Here is a 10,884-nt window from a genome sequence, read left to right as displayed (position 1 = left end):
AAAGACCACAAACTTTGAAGCTATAGACTAATATGGCTACTGCATACAGAGAAAGGGGCCCAGGTGACCCAGTTGCAGAACCATATGCAAACACGCTTTTATATAGAGACACAAACACCCCGAAGATGTACACAAAGGTTCCCGCCTCAGGTAACAATGCCAAGTCAGGCACAAGAGGTTAAGAAAGGGCTGGAACTCACTGTGCATCCAGCCTGCTGGGACCCAACACACATGCATGTGTGCATGTACGTATGTGCCCTTGTGCATGCACACACACATGCATACTCACACAGAGAAAACCTCTTCCTCCATGGTAGTGTTTTTGGATTCTGGGTAGCAGCATGCAGTCATGAGCTGGTACTGGGAAAGAAGGCAGCTTGGTCTGCTGGGGATGGGGCTGTGGAAGCAGCTGCAGCATCCTCCAGGGCAAGTGCCAGGTCAGTCCCTCAGCCTAGGAAGGAAGGTCAAGTAAAGCCCAGGATAGGATGAAGAGCATGCTGGGAACTGTGGTAGGCTTTGCCACTATCCCAGACGACAGTGCCCAGCTATGGCACAAAGCCTAATTGTCCCCAGCCATGGCTACTCTGACTTATGGGCTAGCCTGGGCTACATGCCTGTTATAAGCCTATGACATAAGTGGAAGGTCAGGCTCTGAGTTAGAAAGACTTGTCATATAGAAAGAGCCTTGATTTTGTCACTGTGACTGTGTGACTTTGAGAGAACAGCAAACATGTTTGAGCCCTACACTTGAGTTTCTGACAAGGGATCAGTGCTCAAAGGCAAGGCCTCTTTACCAACCTAGGAGCTCCATGGCCTTCTCTCAGTGTGCAGAGTATCCTCTGGTAGAGCTGACCCAGCAGGCCCCAGCAGTCTCTCCTGCTGTTCTAGGCCCAAGGAGGAACCCCACCCCCATCTCTAGAGCTTCCCTTCTTTTCCCCACCTCTGGGGCCCTGCTGGGATGCCTTGAGGTGCCCTGTGCCCTGTGTGTTGCCTGACCCATACCCTGAAGGCTGACAAGAATAGCCTTGTTTTCCTAACTCAGGAAAGGTGCAGACAGGATTTGGTCTCTTCCAAACTCAAGTTGAAATCTGTTTCCCACGATAAGAGCTTTGAAAAATATCAGGAGCCTGAAGAGTTATCTGGGGGTTGGGGGGCCCATGCCTGCCCTCAGGAGGGGTCTGATACTGCTCAGAGCTAGTGCAAATGAGTTTTATTTTTAGTCAAGACAACCTTCATGCTTTCTTCTTCATACAACAACACTTCTTGCCTTTCTGCCAATGGGCTCACAAGAAGCAACTACCTGGATGCCCGGCCTTCAGATCTGGGAACTAAATACGTTTACCCTGGTCACAGGCGTTCTGTTACAGAGACAGAAAACAGAGTAAGACAGAAAATGATTTTGTTTTGGGAGACTATTCTCTAAGTAATCAAGCAGCTCCAGACAGTTCTAGAACTCAATCCAGTCATCCATGCAAGGAGGGTTTACCTGAGGGCCTCCCGTACTAACCTTGATGCTGGGATTCAGCAGAGGGTTGGGGGACAGATGGACATAGTGTCTGTCTTTGTGGGCTTGGGTCCTGGTTCCTCTGTGTACAAACCTTCTGCATCACACATGGCCATATCTGTTAGTGAGTTAGAATCAGCCCATAAAAGCAGATCTTTGTTCCCCAACAGAAGTTTGAGTGTTACCATCATGGTGTCAGCTTATCTGGCAGACTGCACGTGTCAAGAACGGGATACGGATAGGCCACAGGCTGTCTGAGCCAGATTGTCAGAGACAACAGGGGCTTTCAACTGCATTGGATAACAATGCCCATCAGTTATTCTCTATGCCTGTGTGTGTGTGTGTGTGTGTGTGTGTGTGTGTGTGTGCGTGCGTGTGCGTGTGTGTATGCTTGTGCATGTGTTTGGTTCAACAGGGATATGGGATATGTCACAGCATATATGCAGAGATCAGAAGACAAATTTTGGGAGTGAGTTCTCTCCCACTATTGGAGAGTGAAACTCCAATTATGAACTCTTTTAACCCCTCAGAGTATCTCACTAACCCATTTTTATGGGAGTGGAAGGGGTGCATTGTGTGTGTTTGGGGTGGGGGGTGCATACCAGATGCAGAGAGAACAAAAGCCGTCTCATGGAGACCCCTTGTCTAGAACACAGCCTACACGAGGACTGCCCCAGCCCATTTTTCTCTTGCTGTTACTGGCCATCGACTGGAATATTTATAGAGCTAAGGGACTTATTCAGCTCCTGGTTCTAGTGTCTAGGAGGCCCAAGCATGTGGTGTTGACAATGCAGGTGTGTATCAGCCCTAGGCTGCCCTCCTTTTCCTGTAAAACCACAAGTCTTAGTATGGGGTCCTAACTACCTCCCAGAGGGCCCAACTCCAAATACGGTCAACGTACGATTCACGCACATCTCCACATAGTTTCCATGGGGGCTTCATAGCATGGCCCTGGCCCTGTGCTGATGAGCAAAAACTGGCACCGGGCAGTCAAAGGGCTGGACAGGACGGTAAGCTGGTGCTTGATTTTCCAAGATGGGCTCAACCTTGAAGGAAAGCTGGAGTTTGTCCAGGCAGAGTGACCAGTACAAATAAATGTCGTGAATTAGGGAAATGCCTGGTGCCTGATGTGAGACAGGCTGGCAGAGCGTGGGGTGTTCTGGGTGGAGGGAGGCGAGAGTGTTTGGCTGAGCAGGGAAGCTACTGGAACCAGAGGGAATGTGACTGCCAGGGAGACCGGGGAACCCCTGCCACAAGGAGGGCACCTGGCTCCAGCCTTGGAGCTGCTCTAAGCCATCTTCACTTAAGTGTCCAACTCAAACCAACTCTCCAGGGTTCGTCCTAGGGAGCCGCCTGGTCAGATCCACTGTGGTCACACTCTCCTTCATTCTTCTCTATCAACCTGTTCATATATCCTCTTCGTTCACACTGTGTGAGCATCTGAGTTCTTTTGCCGTTTGGTGTTTCATTTTTTTTCTAATATTTAAACCTTTAAGCCATCTGTGGTTTATTTTGGTACAAGGTAGGAATCTAACTTTATTTTTTCCGAATCCTTAGCCAGTTACTCTGTCCCATTTTCTGAGTAATCCATCATTTCTGCAATAGCTTGTTTATTTTTTTCCAAGATTTCATTTCCCTCCTGCTTGGCTTTAAAGGTATGGTCGCCGTGAAGAGAAAATAAGAATGAAAAAGAACCAGAAGAGGAAAAATGTGGTGATCCCACGGGGATGTGTGGCTCGGACGGATTGTGAGAGTCCTCTCTCCCCACTTCCCCAAGAAAATGACAACTGGTTACTGCTTACTCGGCATCCGCTTATGATGTCGTGACTTGTAACTGGGTTTCTCTTCCACACATAGAGAGGAGAAAATCTAAAAGGGATCATCATCTCTAAAAAATATGTGTTAGCATAAAAATAGATTGCTTTGGGCTGACGAGTCAGTGGCTAACGATGGTTGCCCCCAAACCTTAAGACCTGAGTTCGGTCCTCAAGAACAGCTTGGTGGGGAGGAGAGAAGCAACTTCTGCAACATACGTGCACATTCTTTGCCCATGCATGCCCACATACAGAAACACACAAGCACGTAAACAGACAAGACAAACAAGTGAGGTAAAGAGAGGGCTCATCAGTCAAGACCACTGCGCTCTTCCAAAGGACCAGGCTTAACTCCCAGCTCACAACCATCTGTAACTCCAGTCCCAGAGGGTCTGACACCCTCTCCTGGCTCAAACCCACAACAAGCTGCTCACAACCAACTCTAATTCTAGCTCCAGGGGATCTGACGCCCTCTTCTGGCCTCCCTAGGCACTGCACTCATGTGTACCTACTTCCACATAGACACACATGCAAACAATATAATTTGTAAAAACTTAAGTTAGTTTTTTTTAAAGGGCAATACACACACACACACACACACACACACACACACACATGCAACAACATACAGTTGGAAAAGCCAAGTAATCCTGAAAGATTCAAAATAAAAAATAGAGAGTTAACATGGAGTTGAACACTCTAAATCTAGCAGTTGGGAGACTGAAGTCAACAGAAAGATCAGGAGTTCAAGGCTAGTCTGAAGAACACAGTGAGACTATCTAGAAGAAGAAGAAGAAGAAGAAGAAGAAGAAGAAGAAGAAGAAGAAGAAGAAGAAGAAGAAGAAGAAGAAGAGGAGGAGGAGGAGGAGGAGGAGGAGGAGGAGGAGGAGGAGGAGGAGGAGGAGGAGGAGGAGGAGGAGGAGGGTTGGGGATTTAGCTCAGTGGTAGAGAGCTTGCCTAGCAAACGCAAGGCCCTGGGTTCGGTCCCCAGCTCCGAAAAAAAGAAAAAGAAGAAGAAGAGGAAGAAGAAGAAGAGGAGGAAGAAGAAGAAGAAGAAGAAGAAGAAGAAGAAGAAGAAGAAGAAGAAGAAGAAGAAGAAGAAGAAGAAGAAGAAGAAGAAGAAGAAGAAGAAGAAAAGGGAGCCGGGAAGGCGCGTCAGTAGACTGACTCTTTGCCACTCGGATGTGAAGGCTAGACTTCACAGTCACAGCAAACGGTAAATGCTGGGTGTTTTGGGGTACCTGTAATCCCAGCACTCAGGAAACAAGAGATGGGACATTCCTCCCCACCCCCCACTCCCAACAAGCTGGTCAGCAAGACTAACTGAATCTGCAAGCTCTCATAGTTTGTGTGAGACTCAGCCTCAATAAAAAAGGTGGGAAATGACCACAGAAGACATCCTTGGCCTACACACACACACACACACATTTGCACACACACACACACACACATATTTGCACACACACATCCACACACATAGGCCCTCACACGTGTGAACAGGCATACACACCAACAAGCATACAAAGAGGAGAAAAATGAAAAGCGAATACTTTTGTGTCACGTCTGGTCCTGCCCTGGGTGAGACCCTCTCCCCAAACATAGCCATGGTTGAAATGGCCTCTTGGCTTTAGTCTGAACAAAGCATCTCTTTTCCATTCCAAGCTTTCGTCTGTAATGGGTCCACTTTGGGATACTGGTTTTGCTGTGCCAGACTGTATTGTGTGTGTGCGTGCGTGTGTGTGCATGTGTGTGTGTCTGTGTGTGTGTGTGTGTGTGCGTGTGTGTTCCCTCACACGCATGCGTGCCAGTGGCGGACTGTTGTAAGTATCTGAGTTTACCACATGATTCAGCCCCTGAGCACGCAAGTTTTTACCTCATTGTTTGCTTCAGAAACACAGCGTCTATTCCATAGCTATTTTCCTCATGAGCCTTATATCGTACGCTCCTCCTCGTCGACTGGAATTTTGTTGCAACAGAATTGTTCTTGCAGATTATTAGATTATTTTGTCTGTGGAGTGGACTTCCCCTTTGCTGTCTGTCGTCTGTGACTGTGTTCAGACTTCGTGACTTTCCCATGGGTCCTCTGCATCCTCCTGAGCATTACCTTCATCCCAAGGCACCTGGTGTTTCAGTCACAGCCACCTGAGTGCAGAGAAAGCTGGAGGCTGAGTGGCCGGGAGGTTAGGAGGGGCTGTGGGTACTCAGCAGAGCTCCAGTGAGCACAGCTTGCACTAGCTCCAGGGGTCACCCAGGGGCCACTTTGGCTCAGCAAACAGAAGAATGTTCTATCTGTTGGCGCTGTGAGGCCATGGAACGACTTCTGGAGGAGGTGGTGAGCTCTCCAACCTGGCTCTTTCCCAGTGTTCCACGGGAAAACGGAGTCTGGGCTGCCTACAGGCTTCCAAGTTGGTGACAGGCATAGGGGAAGGTGCTAGGTCAGAAACAACACACATACACACACACACACACACACACACACACACACACACGAACATGCACATACACACACATACACATAACACACGCATGCATGCACATGCACATACACATGCATGCATGCACACATACAGGCACACATGCATGCTTGGGTGCGTGCACTCACACACACTGGTGCTTTTACTTTACTCAATGAATAAAGGCTAGACCTTCCAGCCCCTGCTCTGTTCCTCTCGTCTCATTTCTCTTTTTACATTGACTTCCTTCAGGTGGAATGGGCGTCTCTCTAGTTCACATTCTAAGACACAGACATTTCTGCAAGCCAAGTGACTACCAAGAACACCTAGCAAGGACCTGGATCCTTTCAAACAGCCTCTTCCCCGGCCACCACTCTGATTGTCTCCTGTCAGGTTGGGGGGGGGGTCCTTGTTCAGAGTCAGACTGACAAACAGAAACCCGTGTCACCCTCTCAGTCCTGGGACAGTTTCTGGGCAAATGAGTAGCCCAGTGGGCAGTGAACAGGCACCTCCAGCTTGCCTTCCATTCCTGGTTCTACATGTACGTACAGTCTCTTTCTCCCCCAGGCAGCACTCGGCTTGGCTTGCAGTGTCCTCAGGGGGCCAATGGGCTTCTTGATTCCAGCCTGCACATCTGGAAGTTGACGCTATTAAAACAAACCCCATTATATAACAAACGAACATCTGGAACCCTTTAGCACCGAGTTTTTAGAAAAAGACATTGTTTTGGAAAGGCTTGCTCCTAAGAATGTGGCACAGCGCCCTCCCTCTGGCTGTCCAGGAACCCAGGGACCAAGTGGCCTCCCCTGAGTCCATTTCCTAAGGTAAGGGGCCAGAGGTGGGCTGGGGCACAGACAGGGAAAGAGACCCCACACCAGACAGACAGTTCGATGTGTTCCGGCTGTCTACATCTTTGCGAGCTTCCTTTCTGGACTCATTTGAATGTTTACCCAAAAAGCATACCTACTATGTGTTCTCCGTATCAATCACATGTCCATCCTCAATACGCTGAGGAATCTATGTACTCTGGTACGTGTCCCCCCACCCCACCAAGCCTGAAGGGACCAGGAGCAGGTCCGGGAGTAACAGTGCTTGCCGCACAAACCTGACAACCTGAGTTTGGTCGCCAGAGCCCACACTGAAAAGGCCAGAATTAGTGGTATGGATCTATAAATAGAGGCCTCTTAGGGTAGGATGGAGACAGAAGAATCCCCAGGAGCTGGCAGGCTGGCTCACCTGGGGTATACAACATGGCAGAAACGAGAGGCTCCGACTCCAGTCAGGGTGGAAGGAGAAAAGTAACTCCAGAAAGTTGTCCTCTGACCTCCACACATGCACCTGGCATGCACTTGTGCATACACACGCGCGCGCCCACACACACACACACCCACACACACACAGAGCCCTCAATCTGGGCACGCTGCCATGCACCTACCTGTGTTCCCAGCTACTTGAGGAGCCTGAAGAGGGAAGGTCATTTTGGGTAATACAGTGGAAATCGACGAAAGGAGGGAAGGAGAGAAAGATGAAAATCAGAGAGAGCCTGGACTACCTGAATTGCTATTTGTTGTTACTACGTGTATTCTGGGGTCTTACCTGCCTGTATGTCTGTGTACAATGTGCATGCAGTACCCACAGAAGCCAGAAGAGGGTGGGCGATGCCCTGATTCTGAAGAACAGCGCTTTAGCCACTCGGACTTCAATCTCCAAGATTACAAACTGGACAGCCCTTCCCCGTAGACCTCCTCCAAGCATCCCCCAACCATCCTCAGTCCACTCTCAAATGGTTCTCCCTACCCATCTTCCCCGCACACACTGATAGGAGTGCTGGCGTAAACATGACCTGGGTGTAAGTGGTGCTCTCTGAGTAGACCTTGATCTATCATAAAGAACCTCTGTAAGAAACATCTGGCTGGAGTAAGGGTTGTAGCTCCATCAGTAGTAGGATGCTTGCCTAGCAGGCACAAGGCTCAGGCAACACGTAAAAACACAGTCATCCCAGCCTCCGGTGTATGGAACCAGAAGGATGAGAAGTTCAAGGTCATCTTCTGCTACTTGGCGTGTTCAAGGCCAGTCTGGACTACATGAGACTGTCTCAAAATTAAACAGTAAGGAATTAAAGAGCTGTCTTGATACAGGCTGGAGAGATGGCTCTGTGGTTAAGAACACTGGCTGCTCTTGCAGACAGCCTAGGTTTCAGTTCCAACGCCCACGTGGTGATGTATAACGACCTATAACTCCCACACTCCAGGGACATGATTCTCTGACCTTCGAGGACACCAAGCACGTAAGTCATCTACAAATATTACATGTAGACAAAACACTCATATACAGAAATTGATCCAAAAAGGATTTATTTTTCCCCTGTCTGGCTAATATTTCCAAGTGGAAGTTCTAATGTAAAAACTTTTTCCAAACAATTTATAATCAAAATGTTCAAAAATACAAAAAGAAAATATCTTAGCAACCTGTACACAGAGCGAGCGTGTGTGTGTGGCACCTGCTTGTGCATTTCTGTCAATCCCGAAGCAAGTCACGGCCATCAGCATACTTTGTGCACCATCGACACTATGCATGCCTATCTTCACTGTTTCTGGGTTTCACTGTGTGCCTGCAGTGTGCGTCCGAGTGTATATGTGAGCGCCAGGGTACCTGTGCTAGGGCAAGCGTGTGGAGGTCAGAGGACATCCTCAAGTGCCCGTCTGTCCTTGCCTCCTACCTTGTTTGTGACAGCGTCTCTTGTTCACTTCTGCATGCACCAGAACTCCCGGCAGTTCCCGTCTGCTGCTCATCACCCCATGGGGACACAATGGAATCACAAACACGTGTGCTACTGTGTCTGCCTCGATGCGGGTTAAGGGGACCCAAACCCAAACCATCAGGTTTACAGAGCATGTGCCATCTCGACAGCCTGTTTTTTTGGGCTTCCTTGGGGTGAGATTGACAGACAGTGAGATGCACAAGCCTTCCTTATGCACCCTATTTCAGTGATCTTGACGTGTGCAGGCACCTGTGCAACGCAGCAGCGTCCTCACAAGTAGCTCATTGTCAACTGCCCTGAGCCTCGGCCTCCCTTCCGCTCTCCGGACCCTTGCCCCTCCCAGAGACAAACACGACTGTGCATATTTTCACCATGGATGAGGAATCACCAAATTCAGATGCTTGAAGTTGTCAGTGCCTCCCCAGGAACTCAAAATGTGATTGTGTCTAAAGCCAGGTTCTTCCAGGAGGCTACTCAGTAAAAGCAAACTTTATGGTAAGCCCTAATGTCCTATGACTGTGCCCTTATTAAAAGAGGAATTTAAGACACAGCTATGCACAGAGAAGACCGTGTGAAGACATGGGTTTTCTTCCTCAGAGGGAAAAAAAAAAAAACCCTCCAGCAGCTCCCCGATGGCAGCCTTGAGCCTCAGGATTGGGAGTGAGCACATTTCTGTCATTTAAGTCACCCAGACTGCTTTGTTCGGGCATTCCTAACAATCTAAGATAGATTGGGCTTGCCTTTTCAGAGTTTCATATAAATAAAATCAGGAACTGGGAACAGACAAAAGCAGCTATGAGGTCCAGAGCTCAGTCCCCAGGACACACGTAGATTCCAGTGCGTGGGGACACACATTTATATTCCTCTCGCTTAGGAGGCAGAGGTGGGTAGATGACTGAGGCTCAGCCTGCCTAGTCAGACTAGCGGTGAGACCCCAGTCACGACAAGAAATCCTGCCTCAAAAAAACCTACGTTAGGGCTGGAGAGACATCTCGGTGGTAAGAAAGCTTGCCACACAAGTGTGAGAACTTGAGTCAAGCTTCCCCCCAAACCCACGCAAACACTGGGCACAGGCCAATGAAATGACTCAGAGGGTAGAGGGGCATTTGCCAAGTCTGTTGGCTTGAGTTCTATCCCTCAGACACACAGAGTGAGAGAACTGACTCCCACAAACTATTCTCTGACAGCCCCTCACACACACACACACACACACACACACACACACACACACACACACTCATGCATACACATATACATGCCATGTGTGCTTATAACCTCAGCATGGGGACGAAAGTCATATGGAAGTCCTGGGGCTTGCTGACTGAAAATAATGAGGTTCAGTGACAAAGTCTATCTCAAGGGAATAAGATAGTTATTGGTAGAGAAGATACCCAATGCACCCCTCTAGCTTGGGCACACATACAGCACCTGCACAAACACTGTGTGTGTGTGGTGGGGGGACTTACTTTGTCCAGCCTAAGGCTCCTAGGATTTATCCATGATGTCTGGTCCCTTTCTGTTTATGGTTAACATCCCACCATATGGCATTAGGGCAATATTAGGGGGATTTGTTTCTTTTAACTATTGGTTGCTAAACATTTACTTTGTGTATTTTATAGTTTGTTCTGCTCAACAGCTGTAGTGTCTGGGACCCCTCCATAGACAGGACATCAGGAATGGAATTCTGGGCTACTGTCAGGAGAAAGTGAGCTTTCTGCGCTGTCACGAATCATGGCTGAGAGAGAGCAAGGGGCTGGGTGGTGATGACAGTCAAACCGCCAGGGGCCAACATCAATTAATCTGCTGATCATCGGAGACGTGGTACGGTTAGAGTTTTGCAGAACTGACTCTCAACTGTGATATCAAAATGCTTCTGGGATGCCCATATTTTGTACATGTGCGTGATGGGCAATGTGATACACTCTGAAATTTCCTAGGAAGGGAGTCCCAAGGAGGGATTGTTGAGATTAGGTTAGTTTGTGGCCAAGTCAGGGAGTCAGCAGGGTGGGGCGGGGATGGGGAGATTATTTTGATTATATTACTTGAGGCTAAAATACTTTCCCACTGAGGCTGGCACCATTCCCAAAACAAAGGGTCCTGGATTGTGTGGGGACAAAGAGAACCAGCCGAGTGCGAGCATGTATGCAACAATTCCTTCCTTCCGGCCTCTTATCGATGGATACAACGTGACAGATGCCTCAAGCTCCTGCTTCTATGACTTCCTGAAATGACAGATCGTCGCAGCACACTGTGAACTAAAATAAGCCCCCCTTTTCTCTAAATTGCCAAGGTATTTTATCACGACCACAAGAAACAAAACCAAGACAACACACAGCTGTCTTGGTATCTCAT

Source organism: Rattus norvegicus, chromosome 3, assembly GCF_036323735.1.
Source record: "Rattus norvegicus strain BN/NHsdMcwi chromosome 3, GRCr8, whole genome shotgun sequence".
Lineage (NCBI taxonomy): Eukaryota > Metazoa > Chordata > Mammalia > Rodentia > Muridae > Rattus > Rattus norvegicus.
This window is presented reverse-complemented; position numbering follows the sequence as displayed.